This window comes from Octopus sinensis, linkage group LG6 (assembly GCF_006345805.1).
Source record: "Octopus sinensis linkage group LG6, ASM634580v1, whole genome shotgun sequence".
NCBI classification, from domain to species: Eukaryota; Metazoa; Mollusca; class Cephalopoda; order Octopoda; family Octopodidae; genus Octopus; species Octopus sinensis.
Window position 1 is genome coordinate 4862812 of NC_043002.1, and position 15408 is coordinate 4878219.

General features: G+C 39.9%; 1 protein-coding gene across 1 annotated transcript in view; it reads right to left on the bottom strand.

Moving 5' to 3' along the window:
• The window catches only part of LOC115213365 (tyrosyl-DNA phosphodiesterase 1), an 85415-nt gene that overhangs the window by 67295 nt on the left and 2712 nt on the right, over positions 1–15408 (bottom strand). The window lies entirely within an intron of this gene.

A 15408-nucleotide genomic window follows, 5' to 3' on the forward strand; every position in this document is an offset into this window, starting at 1 on the left:
TAAAACAATGCGATGTAGCAACATCTGATAGCATGGTCACTCGCGATAACAGTGAATATATATGTATATATATACCATCGTCATCATCCATCAGCATCGTTTAACATCTGCTTTCCATACTGGCATCAGTTTGACTGAGGACTTCATGCCAGAAGGCTGCACCAGGCCCAGTCTGATCTGGCAGAGTTTCTACAGCTGGATGCCCTTCCTAACACCATCCACTCCGGGAGTGTAGTGGGTGCTTTTTATGTGCCACCAGCACGAGTGCCAGTTAGGCAGCACTGGTATCAGTCATGCTTGAATGGTGTTTTTTACATGCCACCAGTATGAATGGGTGCCTATATATATCAATAAAATGATTATATGTATATAATGTTTTATATATATATATATATAGACGCAGGAGTGGCTGTGTGGTAAGTAGCTTGTTTACCAACCACATGGTTCCAGGTTCAGTCCCACTGTGTGACACCTTGGTGCAAGTGTCTTCTACTATAGCATCGGGCCGACCAAAGCCTTGTGAGTGGATTTGGTAGACGGAAACTGAAAGAAGCCCGTCGTATATATGTATATATACATATATATATGTATATATACATATATATGTATATATATGCGTTTGTGTGTTTGTCGCCCTAGCATTGCTTGACAACCGATGCTGGTGTGTTTATGTCCCCGATACTTAGCGGTTCGACAAAAGAGACCGATAGAATAAGTACTGGGCTTACAAAAGAATAAGTTGCTCGATTAAAGGCGGCGCTCCAGCATGGCCACAGTCAAATGACTGAAACAAGTAAAAGAGTAATATATATATAAAACATGTGAATATGAGTACATGTATGTGTTCAGATATGTGTCCATATATACACACATATTTTAGTGTGTGTGTGTATACACATACACACAAACATGTTATATAGTATATACATATATGTGTAATATATCTTATTAAGATAATACACAAAAATATGATGTATGCCTTCATATATGATTTATACTAGTATATATAACAGATATAATTCACACACACACATATATATATGTGTGTGTGTGTGTATTGTATATACACTTTGCTATCCATTGACATATCCATGACATATATATATATTTTATACACACATATATTACATAATATATATGTATTTATAATGAATTATGCTTACATATACATAAACACATACACACACACACACACATATATATATATATATATATATATATATATATATATATATATATACCATAATTATTGTAATATTATATATGTATTGAGTTGTGAGATAAATTCATTCATTTCTGTCCATTATTATTTGAATTAAGATGAAAAATATTTGTTATCAGTGTTTTATGGTGTTTCGTAGTTCTATTCTTTGTCTATAACTTTTGTTTATCATTTCTGAAATTTCAATAAATTTTACCTCTTTTCAAACACATTATGACGGAATGCCATGTAGTAAAAAATTAGCAATTTCAACATGTTTCTTTTCACATTCAATGTTTCAAAGCTGGTAGATCCACTCTTGACATTTGCCTTGAGGGTGCAAACCCAGGTCCAAATACTTTACAAACAAAGTTGGGTTTTTAAAATCTTAATATCAAAACAAACACAATCGTAATAATAATTTCAAATTCTGGCACAAAACAAGCAATTTGGGGAGAGAAGTAAGTCAATCACATCAACTCCAGCGCCCAACTAGTACTGATTTTATCGACCCCGAAAGGATGAAAGGCAAAGTTAGTCTCAGTGGAATTTGAACTCAGAGCATAAAGACGGATGAAATGCCACTAAGCATTTTTATCAGTGTGCTAATGATTCAGCCAACTCACCACCCTAAACACAAAAAAGGCACCCATGCCAGTGACACGTAAAAGCCACCTGGTGGATATCTCAGGGTCTCACTCATCTGAATATGTAAATTAGCGTTTCTAACGTCCCTTCACTGGCACCTGTGCCGGTGGCATGTGCAAAAAGATTCGAGCGAGGTCATTGCCAGTACCGCTTGACTGGCCCCCGTGGCAGTGGCACGTAAAAAGCACCCACTACACTCTCGGAGTGGTTGGCGTTAGGAAGGGCATCCAACTGTAGAACCTCTGCCAGATCGGATTGGAGCCTGGTGCAGCCATCTGGTTCGCCAGCCCTCAGTCAAAATCGTCTAACCCATGCTAGCATGGAAAGCAGATGTTAAACGATGAGCAATGATGATGTATATGAATGCAGCTCGTCTGCAAGGACCTGCTCTGTCCTCCCTCCTTTTCTTATATTTTCATTCCTCATCTCCTAACATAAAGCTGACCCTACCCCTTCAGATTTGCAATCTGCATGGTGACCTCAGTGGCACAAAAGAAAAGCACCCAATACACACTACAAAGTGGTTGGTATTAGGAAGGACATGCAGTCGTAGAAACAATGCCAAACAGACACTGGAACACAGTCTTGACGATGATGACGAAGAAGAAGAAGTTCCTGCGCAACCGCTGAGCCTGGATGCGTATTCATCCATCCGTCGATGCTCTCGGTGTCGGAGGTTGACCTGCTTTCTCTTCTGCGGGTCTTACGAATAGCAAAGGACCACGTTTCGGACTTCTCCCACTACAGACAATCCTGAGGCGTGATCTTGCGAGCTCTGGGGTGAAGACTGCTTCGCTCAACAAACAAACAAACAAGCAGCAGCAGCAGGAAAACTAGCTATGAGAGGAATCAACTTTAGTAATAGAGAAGCTACAGTGGTTAGAGATTGGTGATGCATATGAATGTTAAATGCATAAAGGAGTACATACAAGCTAAAAAGAAAACTGACGATAAGAGAAATCGGCTGTTGAGTATAAGAGAGAGAGGAATCAACTGTTGTGCAGGCATGTGATGCATTTGAAAGATAAGAGTTGGATAAAGAGGTACAAAGCAATGCGAGGGGAAGGAACCTGTGGAAAATAACCAAGAAAGGCATGGGAAGTGCAAAGGAGATGACACAGGGTTATAAGTGGCATAATGCTGTGTTTGAGAAGACTCATCCATTCTAATCAAGCACAGAAAAATAGTCGTCATCATCATCATCATCGCTTAACGTCCGTTTTCCATGCTAGCATGGGTTGGATGGTTCGACCGGGGTCTGGGAAGCCAGGAGGCTGCACCAGGCTCCAGTCTGATCTGGCAGTGTTTCTACAGCTGGATGCCCTTCCTAATGCCAACCACTCCATGAGTGTAGTGGGTGCTTTTTACGTGCCATCGGCACAGGTGCCAGGGGAGGCTGGCAACGGTCAAGATCGGTTGGTGGGTTTTACTTGCCACCAACACGGAAGCCAGTCAAGGCGGCGCTGGCATCGGCCACATACGGATGGTGCTTTTTACGTGCCACTGGCACAGGTGCCAGGGTAGGTTGGCTTGCCAGAATCACTATATTTGTATCAGCACATAATGAACAAAATAAAATTTTGCAATGTTTAGGCACAGCAGAGTTATCTCCCATTACACCAAACATTTTTTTTTTCCTCAGAAGACCAATAAAATAATCCCTCAGTGTTGAGGGACAATATAATCAACTGAAATAAATTAAAAGAGTGCTCTAACATAACCATGAACTGGTGGCTGAAATCAGCAAAAGGGTATGTTGTGTGTTTGAGTGTATACATATATTTAATAAGAGTTTGACTCAGCTCAAAGTTACATGAAGTTTCATGGGCACACAAACATGTCCACCTCATCAGATGTTCAGACAGTCTCTGAAGTGGACAGGTTCTACGCACCCCTGAAACTAAGTAAAGTAGAACTGAGTCAAACTATCGTTAAATATCTGGAATCCCAACTAAATGTGTTGAATGCTAATTACTTTTGTTTGTCCACTCATCTGTATGTATATATTCTTTTACTCCAGCCATGCTGGAGCACTGCCTTCAGGGTTTTAGTAGAAGAAATTGGCCCCAGGACTTATTCTTTGTAAGCCTAGTACCTATTCTATCAGTCACTTTTGTCAAACCATTAAGTTACAAGGACATAAACACACCAACATCAGTTGTCAAGCAATGGGGGATAAACACAGATAAATATATATATATATATATATATATACCGGAGTAAACACATAAATGTGAAACAAGGTGGAAAAAAGAGTACTCAAATACCAGTGGTAGAGTAATATGCTTTATTTTAAGCAGCAGAAAATTCAACAAAATCTGTTACTCTGAGTTTCTCGTTGGCATTCATCAGACAGTTTTTGCTAGAATGGAATTGATATATCAGTTCCATTCTAGCAAAAACTGTCTGATGAACGGCAACGAGAAACTCAGAGTAACAGATTTTGTTGAATTTTCTGCTGCTTAAAATAAAGTATATATATATATATATATATATATATATATATAATCATGCTTCTTTCTGTCTACCAAATCCACTCACAAGGCTTTGGTCGGCCCAAGGCTATAGTAGAAGACACTTGCCCAAGGTGCCACGCAGTGGGACTGAACCCGGAACCATGTAGTTGGGAAGCAAGCTTCTTACCACACAGCCACATCTTGCCTATATATATATTGTTGTTTGTTTCTTCTCAAGCTATGCCTTGCTCATAAGGGCTGGTTTCTCAGTTTCATTGGCATATAAATTTCCCACCTGAACAGGACGACAGTCTATCACAAGTGAGCTGCTAGACGCAGGAGGAAGGAGCGAGAGCAAGTTGTGGCGAAAGAGTCAGCAGAAGTTCGCCATCACCTTCTGCTGGAGCCGCATGGAGCTTAGGTGCTTCACTCATAAACACACACATCACCTGGTCTGTGATCCAAACCCGCGATCCCACGACCATGATATGAGTCCACTGCTCTAATCACTAGGCAATGTGCCTCCACACACATACATATATATATATATATAATCAAAATAAGCAACAAGGATATCCAAGGTAGAGTAGTACAATTGTTTCATGCTACTCCATTTTATTAAACACTGTAAGTATTACATCAGTTTTAAAATGTCGAGCAATCTTCAGCCACATATAGAATTTTCCAATTAAACAGACAATGCACATTCTTATGAAATAGGGATAAGAATGTGCATTGTCCATTTAACTGGAAAATTCTATATGTGACTGAAGATTGCTTGACATTTTAAAACTGATGTTTTACTTACAGTGTTTAATAAAATGAAGTAGCATGAAACAATTGTACTACTCTACCTTGGATATCCTTGTTGCTTATATTGATTATAATCACCCCATTTGATTTATATGGATAATACCATACAAAATTCTGGTGCCTTTAAATTAAGTACCATATTCATCTGAATCTATATATATATATATTATATATATATATATATATATATATAAAATAATATGTTACATTACTCGATAGTCAAGATAAAACTCTGAGTTTTAGATGCCGAAGTGGGAATCCACAACGTCATCTCTTCGGTTATCTGGCTCAGAGTTTTATCTTGACTATCGAGTAATGTAACATATTATTTTATAGATAAATTTCCTCTATTCACATAATATTGAGGTCTCTTTCTTTCTTTTGTTATCTTACCGTTTTACCAATATATATATATATACTTTATTTAAAGCAGCAGAAAATTCAACAAATTGTTGAATTTTCTGTTGCTTTAAATAAGGCATATTACTCTACCACTGGTATTTGAGTACTCTGTTTTCCACCTTGTTTCACATTTATGTGTTTACTCCGGTATATATATATATATAATATATATATATATTATATATATATATATATATATATTATATATATATATATCACCATCCTCATCACTTAGTGTCCATTTTCTATACTGGCATGGGTTAGATGGTTTGACTGGAGCTGCACCAGGCTTCAGTTTGTTTTGGTATGGTCTCTACGGCTGGATGCACTTCTTAATGCCAACCACTCTACAGAGTATACCACGTGTCTTCAACGTATTACTAGCATGGATGCTTTTTATGTGTCACCAGTACAGACACCTTTTGTGTGTCACTGGAATTGGCCACAACCATAATTTCACTAAACTTAACACGTCTTTTCAAGCACAGCAAATCACCGACAATCTCCGTCACTTGTCATTGCCTCCATCAGACTCGAACATCTGAAGACCGTATTTCCCCAGCTCCTCCTCCATCATCTTGGGTCTACCTCTTCCACAGGTTCCCTCCACAGTTAGAGATCAGCATCTCTTTATGCAACTGTCCTCATCCACATGCATCACACACACACACACATGCCTTCCAAACAAAATTGAAAGGGATACAAAATTTACTTGTTTATAAACAACAAGTTGCAGGATTACATTTTGGAATTGAATAATAAATTGTTGCGGTTTTGTTCTCTATTTTCATGCCTTTCTTTTTTTTCACTTGTTTCGGTCATTTGACTGTGGCCATGCTGGAGCACCGCCTTTAGTCAAGCAAATCGACCCCAGGACTTATTCTTTGTAAGCCTAGTACTTACTCTATCAGTCTCCTTTGCCGAACCGCTAAGTTACGGGGACGTAAACACACCAGCATTGGTTGTCAAGCGATGTTGGGGGGAACAAACACAGACACACAAACCTATACACACACATACATATATATATATATATAGACATATATACGACGGACTTCTTTTTAGTTTCCGTCTACCAAATCCACTCACAAGGCTTTGGTCGGCCCGAGACTATAGTAGAAGACACTTGCCTAAGGTGCCACGCAGTGGGATTGAACCCGGAACCATGTGGTTGGTAAGCAAGCTACTTACCACACAGCCACTCCTGCGCCTTTGTTTATATTTAATTTCATTTTGTTTCTTCGTTCCAAGTTCAGGAAAATTATAAAAGTCAGGTTCAAATTATTTCCATTAGTTTGTTTTGCATTGATCTGTTTTAAATATCTTTATATATAAAACTGTAATTGTGTGAGTGTCTGTCTCCTACCATTTAGATTCCTAACTACTCCCACATTTTGCAGTGCAGTTTAACCAAAACCGGGTTTCTTATAGTCGTGATTCATATCGAGCCCTTCTGGGTATTAGTGCGCGTCTACGATGAGTCTACGATTTAAAAAATAATTTACCATCAATTTTTTCCATTTTTAATGCATTTTTGGCATATATAAGGGAAGTAACTCTCTAAAAATGTATTATTAAATCTCAGAACGTAAAAAGCTACAGTAACACCACCCCCCTTTGTGGTTAGCCATATTGAGATGGCTATTATACTTAACATCTCTAAAAATGCTTATATAGTTATTTCCCTTACAAACCCGAGCAACGCCGGGCGATACTGCTAGTAATTATATATTTTTTAAATAATTTTAAAGTGTTCTGGCTGTTTAGCCCCAGGATAACCACTAACAAAGAGATCTATGATCTAAAGCATTCTAACCATGCCTATTCCATTTAATTTTTTTTTTTCAATAGCCAGTCTTATTCAGAGCTATCTGGTCTCACGTTCAACTTCATTCTCAACTCACCATTTCCCCTTTTTTGTAATATGTTGTGTTTAACACCTTCATCAAATCTCTGCACTAACCCCTACACCTAGTCCTTCCACCCTAGAATGTCAGTCCTTTGGAAATCACTCCCACCTCTGTACATCTTACCTGCAGTCATCAACTAGTAACTATTTAAGCAAAATGTTAACAGCATCAATCTCACCAGTCTTGAAAGCAGGTGAGATTGACCAAGGACCAATGCACCTTCTTCCAGATCTAACTAATAAAATATATCATCATCATCACTATGTAACATCCATCTTCCATGCTGGCATGGGTTGGATGGTTTGTCAAGATCCAATGGACCAAGAACTTCATTGTGTTCCCACAACTGCTTTGGAGTGGTTTCTACAGCTGGATGCCCTTCCTAATGCTAAACACCTGGAGCAAGTATCTTCTAATCCAGCTTCAAACCAACCAAGACCTTGTGAATAGATTTTGTAGCCAGAGACCTATTGTATCCGTATATATAAATGTGTGTGTGTGTGTGTGTGTGTGTTTGTTTGTTTTCCTTATCTTGACAGAGTATGATAACTGTAAGCAAGTGTCACTGTTATACAAGCAGCACCCTTCATTTCCAATTTTCAATGGAAGCATGTCTGCTCATAGGAAAAAATGCCTTGCTTGGAACTAGGTGAGTGTTGACTAGGGGTCACACCAGGTTTCCTAGTCTGTTTTGGCTTGGTTTCTACAGCTGGATGCCCTTCCTAACACCAATCATTCCAGTGTACTGGGTGCTTTTTATGTGGCACCATCAACAGTGCTTTTTAAGTGGCACCAGTATCAGAGCTTTTTATGTGGAACCAACACCAACACTTTTTATGTGGCACCTTGGTTTTAGGATCTCAATTCTGTTGTGGTGGGCAGGTCTTCTCAAGTTCAACAATGTACCACAAATCTCACCTTTGTGACGCTCAGTATTTTGAGATCAGCTTTCAATACTTTGTCACATGTCTTCCTGGGTCTCTCTCTTCCACTTTAAGTGACTGGCACTTCTTTATGCGACTGTCTTCATCCATCGACATCACATGACTGAACCAGCACAGTCTCTAGTCTTGCACCCTGCAATTAACTCCTCTTATGCTCAACTCCCTTTATACACCAGTGCTCTGTCACTTGTGCACACTGACACCTCACATCCAGCAGAGCATACCAGCTTTTTATATTTCGTTTTTTAATTTGGTTTGCAAGGTTCTTTATATGAGTTCGTGTGTTGAAGCATATTCTGTTGTGTCTGGGGAGAGTCATTTTCTTTTTGTGCCTTATTATGTAATACACTCACTGGTAAAATTTCCACTTTTTTTCTTATTTTTATTGTTCGAAAATTTTCGTTGTCTTGCAACCGTTTCAATAGCTTTGACTCTCTCAAAACTCTCTTTCAAAACTATTGAAACGGTTGCAAGACACAACGAAAATTTTAGGACAAAAAAATAAGAAAAACGTGGAAATTTTACCGGTGAATGTGTTACATAATAAGGCACAAAAAGAAAATGACTCTCCTCAGACACAATAGAAAATACCAGCTTTTTTTTGCTTCTCCACATTCAGGTCCCATGCAGCATCAGTTTGTACACATGCACCATTAACAATCTTCCCTTCACTCAGCAAGAAAGACCTTTGGTTGCCAACAGATGCAGAAGGTCTCAGAGTTCTCTCCATCTTATTCTTATTCTAGCAATTACACATTCTGCACAACCTCCTCCACTACTTATTAGGTCACCTAGGTAGCAAAAATTCATCTACAACTTCCAGAGAGCCACTGAGACATCTTAAGGAAACCAGTATTCTGTGGTCTTTATGGCTTCTGTACATCTTCCACATGTGAACTCTACTTTCTCTGTTAATCTTCCAACTATTCCACTTGTGTATCCACAGCTTGCACTAGGTACACCAATTGGAATATCTACCTACACCCCTCCTACATATCAAGGACCATTTACCTGACGGATAAAGGGCCCTGTCCGAATTCTTGCTTACTTGGACCTTGGTCTTCATTAAGTTTACCTTAAGAACTCATATATATATATATATATATATATATATATATCATCATCATCATCGTTTAAACGTCCGTTCTCCATGCTAGCATGGGTTGGACGGTTCGACCGGGGATCTGGGAAGCCAGAAGGCTGCACCAGGCTCCAGTCTAATCTGGCAATGTTTCTACAGCTGGATGCCCTTCCTAACGCCAACAACTCCGTGAGTGTAGTGGGTGCTTTTTACGTGCCACCTGCACAGGTGCCAGGCGAGGCTGGCAACGGCCACGGTCGGATTGGTGTATTTTATGTGCCACCGGCACGGAAGCCAGTCGAGGCGGTGCTGGCATCGGCCACGAGTCGGATAGTGCTTTTTACGTACCACCAGACCAGGGATCCTGGCTGGTTCAATTCGATATATATATATATATATATGTATGTTCATCAACATTTATGTATTTTTGTAATTTTGTATATTTATCTTTTCTGTATTTTTCTCTGGAATTTTAATGTCATTGTATATTTTATTACCCCAAATTTTTAATTTAACAAATTTTTACCAATTGTAAATTCAATGTGTTATATATTTAACATTGATTCTTATACATTTATATATTTCTATATGATGTTTATATATTTATATATTACTATATTTTTAAATGTCGGACTTTATATCTGTTCTGTAGATATAAATGAATATATGAATATATGTATATGTTTGATCTTTCTGTGGATTTTGTAATGTTCCTTTAGTTGCTGCTTACATTGCCTCCCCTCGGATTAAAAAGTGGAATATAGCTCATTTGAGCACTACCACTCCAGTCTGTTATATGTTTTGAGTGTTGTTGTTACTAGCAATCTCAAGATATAACTTTCTATTTTGTAATTTATATATATATATATATAAAAGCTTAGCTGTCACTCACAATCAAGAATGATTTGATAGCTTGTGCCATGCTTTTGCTGATTGTTTTCACTTCTTATATAGTTGCAAGCAGACAAAGATACCCTCAGCACTCCCACCCTTGACATAGAGGAAATATCGAGGATGCAGCAGTTGGAGGAAGACAGAGCTGCCCCAGCAGCACTCAGCTGAGTAGACTGAAGCAATGGGAAATGATGTGCCTCGATTAATGATACACCCTAACCTGGTGAAGACCTGTGGTGTAAGTATCTTAGTTAGAAACAAGTAAGTGTTGGTTTCAGGAAGAGCATCCAGTCGTAGAATACTGGCTCGAGAAATTTTATCACACCAACTCTGAAGAAAAAAATGGAAGTAAAAACAAAACATTTATACATACACAGGCCAAACTGACTGTGGCATTTTTATGTCAGCATGAAACCTATGGTAGTAATATCCATTATGGCTGATCATAAATCAACGAATTTTACACTCTACTCTGTGCCGGTGGCACGTAAAAAGCACCATCCGAACGTGGCCGATGCCAGCCTCACCTGGCTTCTGTGCTGGTGGCACATAAAAAGCACCAACCGATTGTGGCCATTGCCAGCCTCCCCTGGCACCTGTGCACCCACTACACTCACGGAGTGGTTGGCGTTAGGAAGGACATCCAGCTGTAGAAACACTGCCAGATCAGACTGGAGCCTGGTGCAGCCTCCTGGCTTCCCAGACACCGGTTGAACCGTCCAACCCATGCTAGCATGGAAAACAGACGTTAAACAATGATGATGGTGACTCCTAGTGTTCAGTGGTTAGAACATCGGGTTAACAATCATGAAGTTTAGCTTGCTTCCCAGACCAGGCTCTGCAGTGCGTTCTTGACCAAGACACTTTATTTCATGTTGCTCCAGTTCACTCAGCTCTAAAAATGAATTGCAACATCACTGGTGCCAAGTTGTATCGACCCCTTTTGCCTTTCCTTTGGTTAACATTAGTGGTGTGGAGAGGGGAGGCTGCTATGCACGGGCAACTGCTGGTCCTCCATAAACAACCCTGCGTGGGCTTGTGCCTCGGAGGGTAACTTCCTAGGTCCAATCCCATGGTCATTCATGACCGAAGAGGGTCTTTTACCCTTTTAGTATTCAGAACTCTCTCTTTCTTCCATTTATTCTAACATATAGGCGCAGGAGTGGCTGTGTGGTAAGTAGCTTGTTTACCAACCACATGGTTCCGGGTTCAGTCCCACTGCGTGGCACCTTGGGCAAGTGTCTTCTACTATAGCCTCGGGCCAACCAAAACCTTGTGAGTGGATTTGGTAGACGGAAACTGAAAGAAGCCTGTCGTATATATGTATATATATATAAGTGTGTGTGTGTATATGTTTGTGTGTCTGTGTTTGTCCCCCTAGCATTGCTTGACAACCGATGCTGGTGTGTTTATGTCCCCGTTACTTAGTGGTTCGGCAAACGAGACCGATAGAATATGTACTGGGCTTACAAAAGAATAAGTCCTGGGGTCGAGTTGCTCGATTAAAGGCGGTGCTCCAGCATGGCCACAGTCAAATGACTGAAACGAGTAAAAGAGTAAAAGAATATGAAATCACAAGATAGTAGAAACAATTGCTAAAGACCTCTTCATACAGTATATTCGGAGCAAAACTGGTCTTATTTTATAGCATAGTCTAAAATAGAGTTGCTACTGGTGACTTTTCTAGGCCCATCAAGCTGAGACTTCGATGACTGGCATCTGTGCTAGTGGGGTGCAAAGAGCACCATACGAGTGTGATCGTTGACAGAGCAGCTAACCAGCTTCCATGCCAGTAGCACATAAAAGGGCACCATTCAAGTATGATCGTTACCAGCGTTGCCTTACTGGCACTTGTGCATGTGCTAGTAGGGTGCCAATCTGAGCGTGATCATTGCCAGAGCAGCCAACTGGCTTCCATGCAGGTGGCATGTAAAAGGGCACCATTCGTGTGTGAGCGTTACCAATGTTGCCTTACTGGCACCTGTGCCGGTGGCATGTGTAAAAAGATTTGAGCGAGGTCATTGCCAGAACTGCCTGACTGGCCCCGTGCCAGTGGCACATAAAAAGCACCCACTACACTCTGTAAAGTGGTTGGTGTTAGGAAGGGCATCCAGCTGTAGAAACTCTGCCAGATCAAGATTGGAGCCTGGTGTGGCCGTCTGGTTCGCTAGCCCTCAGTCAAAATCGTCCAACCCATTCTAGCATGGAAAGCAGATGTTAAACGATGATGATGATGATCAACATACAGATATGTTTATCTTGGACAGCTGGTTAAAGTGGAATAAAGCCTTTTAGAGCTTTTGAAAGACAAATCCAAGCTGGACATTTGTAGTTTTGATAAATTATGTGACATCACGAAAATTAATTGCAAATAATGTCTGAAGTACAATGTTTGACCAATAGATCACACTAGTAATGACTTATGGAGCAGACAGAAAAAACAAACATTCAAAGAACAAAAAAAAAATAGACATTCATAGATCATCTCAATTGCAAAAGTCAGACAAACACTAAGGAACCAAAAAAAAAAAATATATAAGCACGCAACAAACCATTCTCACAAACATGGATTTTATCGCCAGACAAAATATTTCAATTCATTTACTTGGAATATACAGTTGTGGAAAAAAAACCATGAATATCACATCATGTTCTGTGAAATGTTTTTAGCTTTGTACCTAGCACTGTTGAGTAAAAGGTTAGTTTTAAAGAATAAGATTGAGGTGCACTTTAAATTCCTGAAGTCAAACAGAATTTGTCTTATGAGGAAAGGCTGAAGACGCTCGACCTTTATTCTCTAGAAAAACGCCAACGCCGTGGTGATCTCATTCTTGCTCACATCATAAGCAGAAAGCGTAACCTCTTGAAAGAGCTGTTCTTCACTCCTGCTCCAGAGTGTCGGCTGCGGGGTCATTCCGAAAAGCTCTATCTGCGACAATTTCATCTCAATCGAAGGAGAGGGGCTTTCTCCGTCCGGGTTGCGGTTCCGTGAAATAAGCTGCCAGACGAGATGGTGAAGATGCCAACGACCGCTCGGTTCAAAGTCTCCCTTGACCTCAAGTGGCCTGAACTCTTTACATGAGCACCACCCTGTACATAACTCCATGTCCCCCTACATGGCCTTGCTTTTTGCTTTTTGAGCCAAAAGTTAACTAACTAACTAAGGACACTTAATTTATGCTATGAATACCTTCAGGAAAGTTATGTTTTTTCTGGCAATTCCTTTCCCAGAAAATACATACCTTCTGTGCTAAGCAATTTCTCTATATTTATAAGTGTCTTTTACTTTACCCCCAAGTCAACCAAAGCTTCGTGAGTGGATCTAGATGAAAACTGAAAGGAGCCTCTTGCATACATTTATATATGTATATATATATATACACACACACACACACGTGCATGTATGCATATATGTTTGTGTCTCTTTGTCTCAACATTGTGTGATTGTTACAAATCAATGGTTCTCAACTGGGGTTCAAATGAGGTTTTTGGAGGTCCAGGCAAGCAAAATATTAAATTTGAGAATCCACAGTAGTATATTAAGGATCCATAAATTAACAATTTTGCTTTAGATGTATTTACTGCAAGAAACAGCCAGATTTCTTTCTCGAACATTTTACATAGTTCAACCAACACAAGTCAATGTGTGATGAACAAAATAGGAATTTTATAAGAAGTACAAATAAAACTAGTTTATAAACAGTGAATGGCTACAGGGGTCTACCAAAGTAAAATAGTAATCAAAGGACTCCGTATGTAAAAAAAAAAATTGGTTAGAACCACTACTGTAAATGAATATTCATTTCCAATATTTTCCAAAAACATAGCCATAGGGAATATTACTTCACTTGGAAACTGGTGAGGGTTGATAACAGGAAGGGGGTCTGGTCTAAGGAAGTCTGCCTCAATAAACTCTATAGGATCCATGCAAACATAGGAAAGTGAACATTAAAATGATGATGATCATTACCAGCGTCGCACTACTGGCACTTGAGCCCCGTGCTAGTAGGGTATTAAGAGCACCATCCGAGCGTGATCGTTGCCAGAACAGCTATCTGGCCTCCATGCCGGTGGCACGTAAAAGACATCATTCGAGTGTGATCGTTACCAGCATTGCCTTACTGGCACCTGTGCAGGTGGCATGTGTAAGGGATTCGAGCGAGGTCGTTACCAGTGCCGCCTGACTGGCCCCATGCCAGTGGCACGTAAAAGCACCCACTACACTCTTGGAGTGGTTGGTGTTAGGAAGGGCATCCAGCTGTAGAAACTCTGCCAGATCAAGATTGAAGCCTGGTGCAGCCATCTGGTTCACCAGCCCTCAGTCAAAATCGTCCAACCCATGCTAGCATGGAAAGCAGACGTTAAACGATGATGATGATTGTTAAAACAAAAGACTGGAGAGGCAAGAATATGGATGGAATGCCTTCAATCAGAAGTTTACTTCTTAGAGCTGAACAGGGCCGGCCAAACAACAACAAGTCACCTGGATGAAATCGCTGCCCAACTTATTCCTTAAATAATTACACCCTACCACCATATATAAAAGACAAGACACATTAGATAACATAGTTATAAGGACCCCTAAAATAGATGGAATGGTCATGCCTGGAAAGCCTTTGATCATAGATCTGCTCAATCACGACTAACCTACAACTAAAAGATAACAAACAAGATCTGAACAAATCCAGGAAAACTTCAATAAATATTTAATATTTTTCTTTTTTTTGCACTGTTTTATTTACGATATTCAATAAAATGGGTTTTTTTTCACATACATTTAAGGCTTTCTCCAGTTCAAGGAAGCAAGTCATTCGTCTGGCATGCCACATGTTGAGACATATTCTATGAGGCCAACCATGACAGCATGGTAATAAACTTGACAGATGCCACCAGCAATGCAGAGAAGCAGAAGATTAATAAATACCAGTCATTAAAAAAAATACGCCTTTCCACGACAATTGCTGTTGAGATCTCCAGTGTCCTCATCCCCCGGACTGCTGCTTTCTTCCGTCAGATCAGGACTAGGGTGTCACACTTGTAGAAGGAGCCCTGTGAGGTA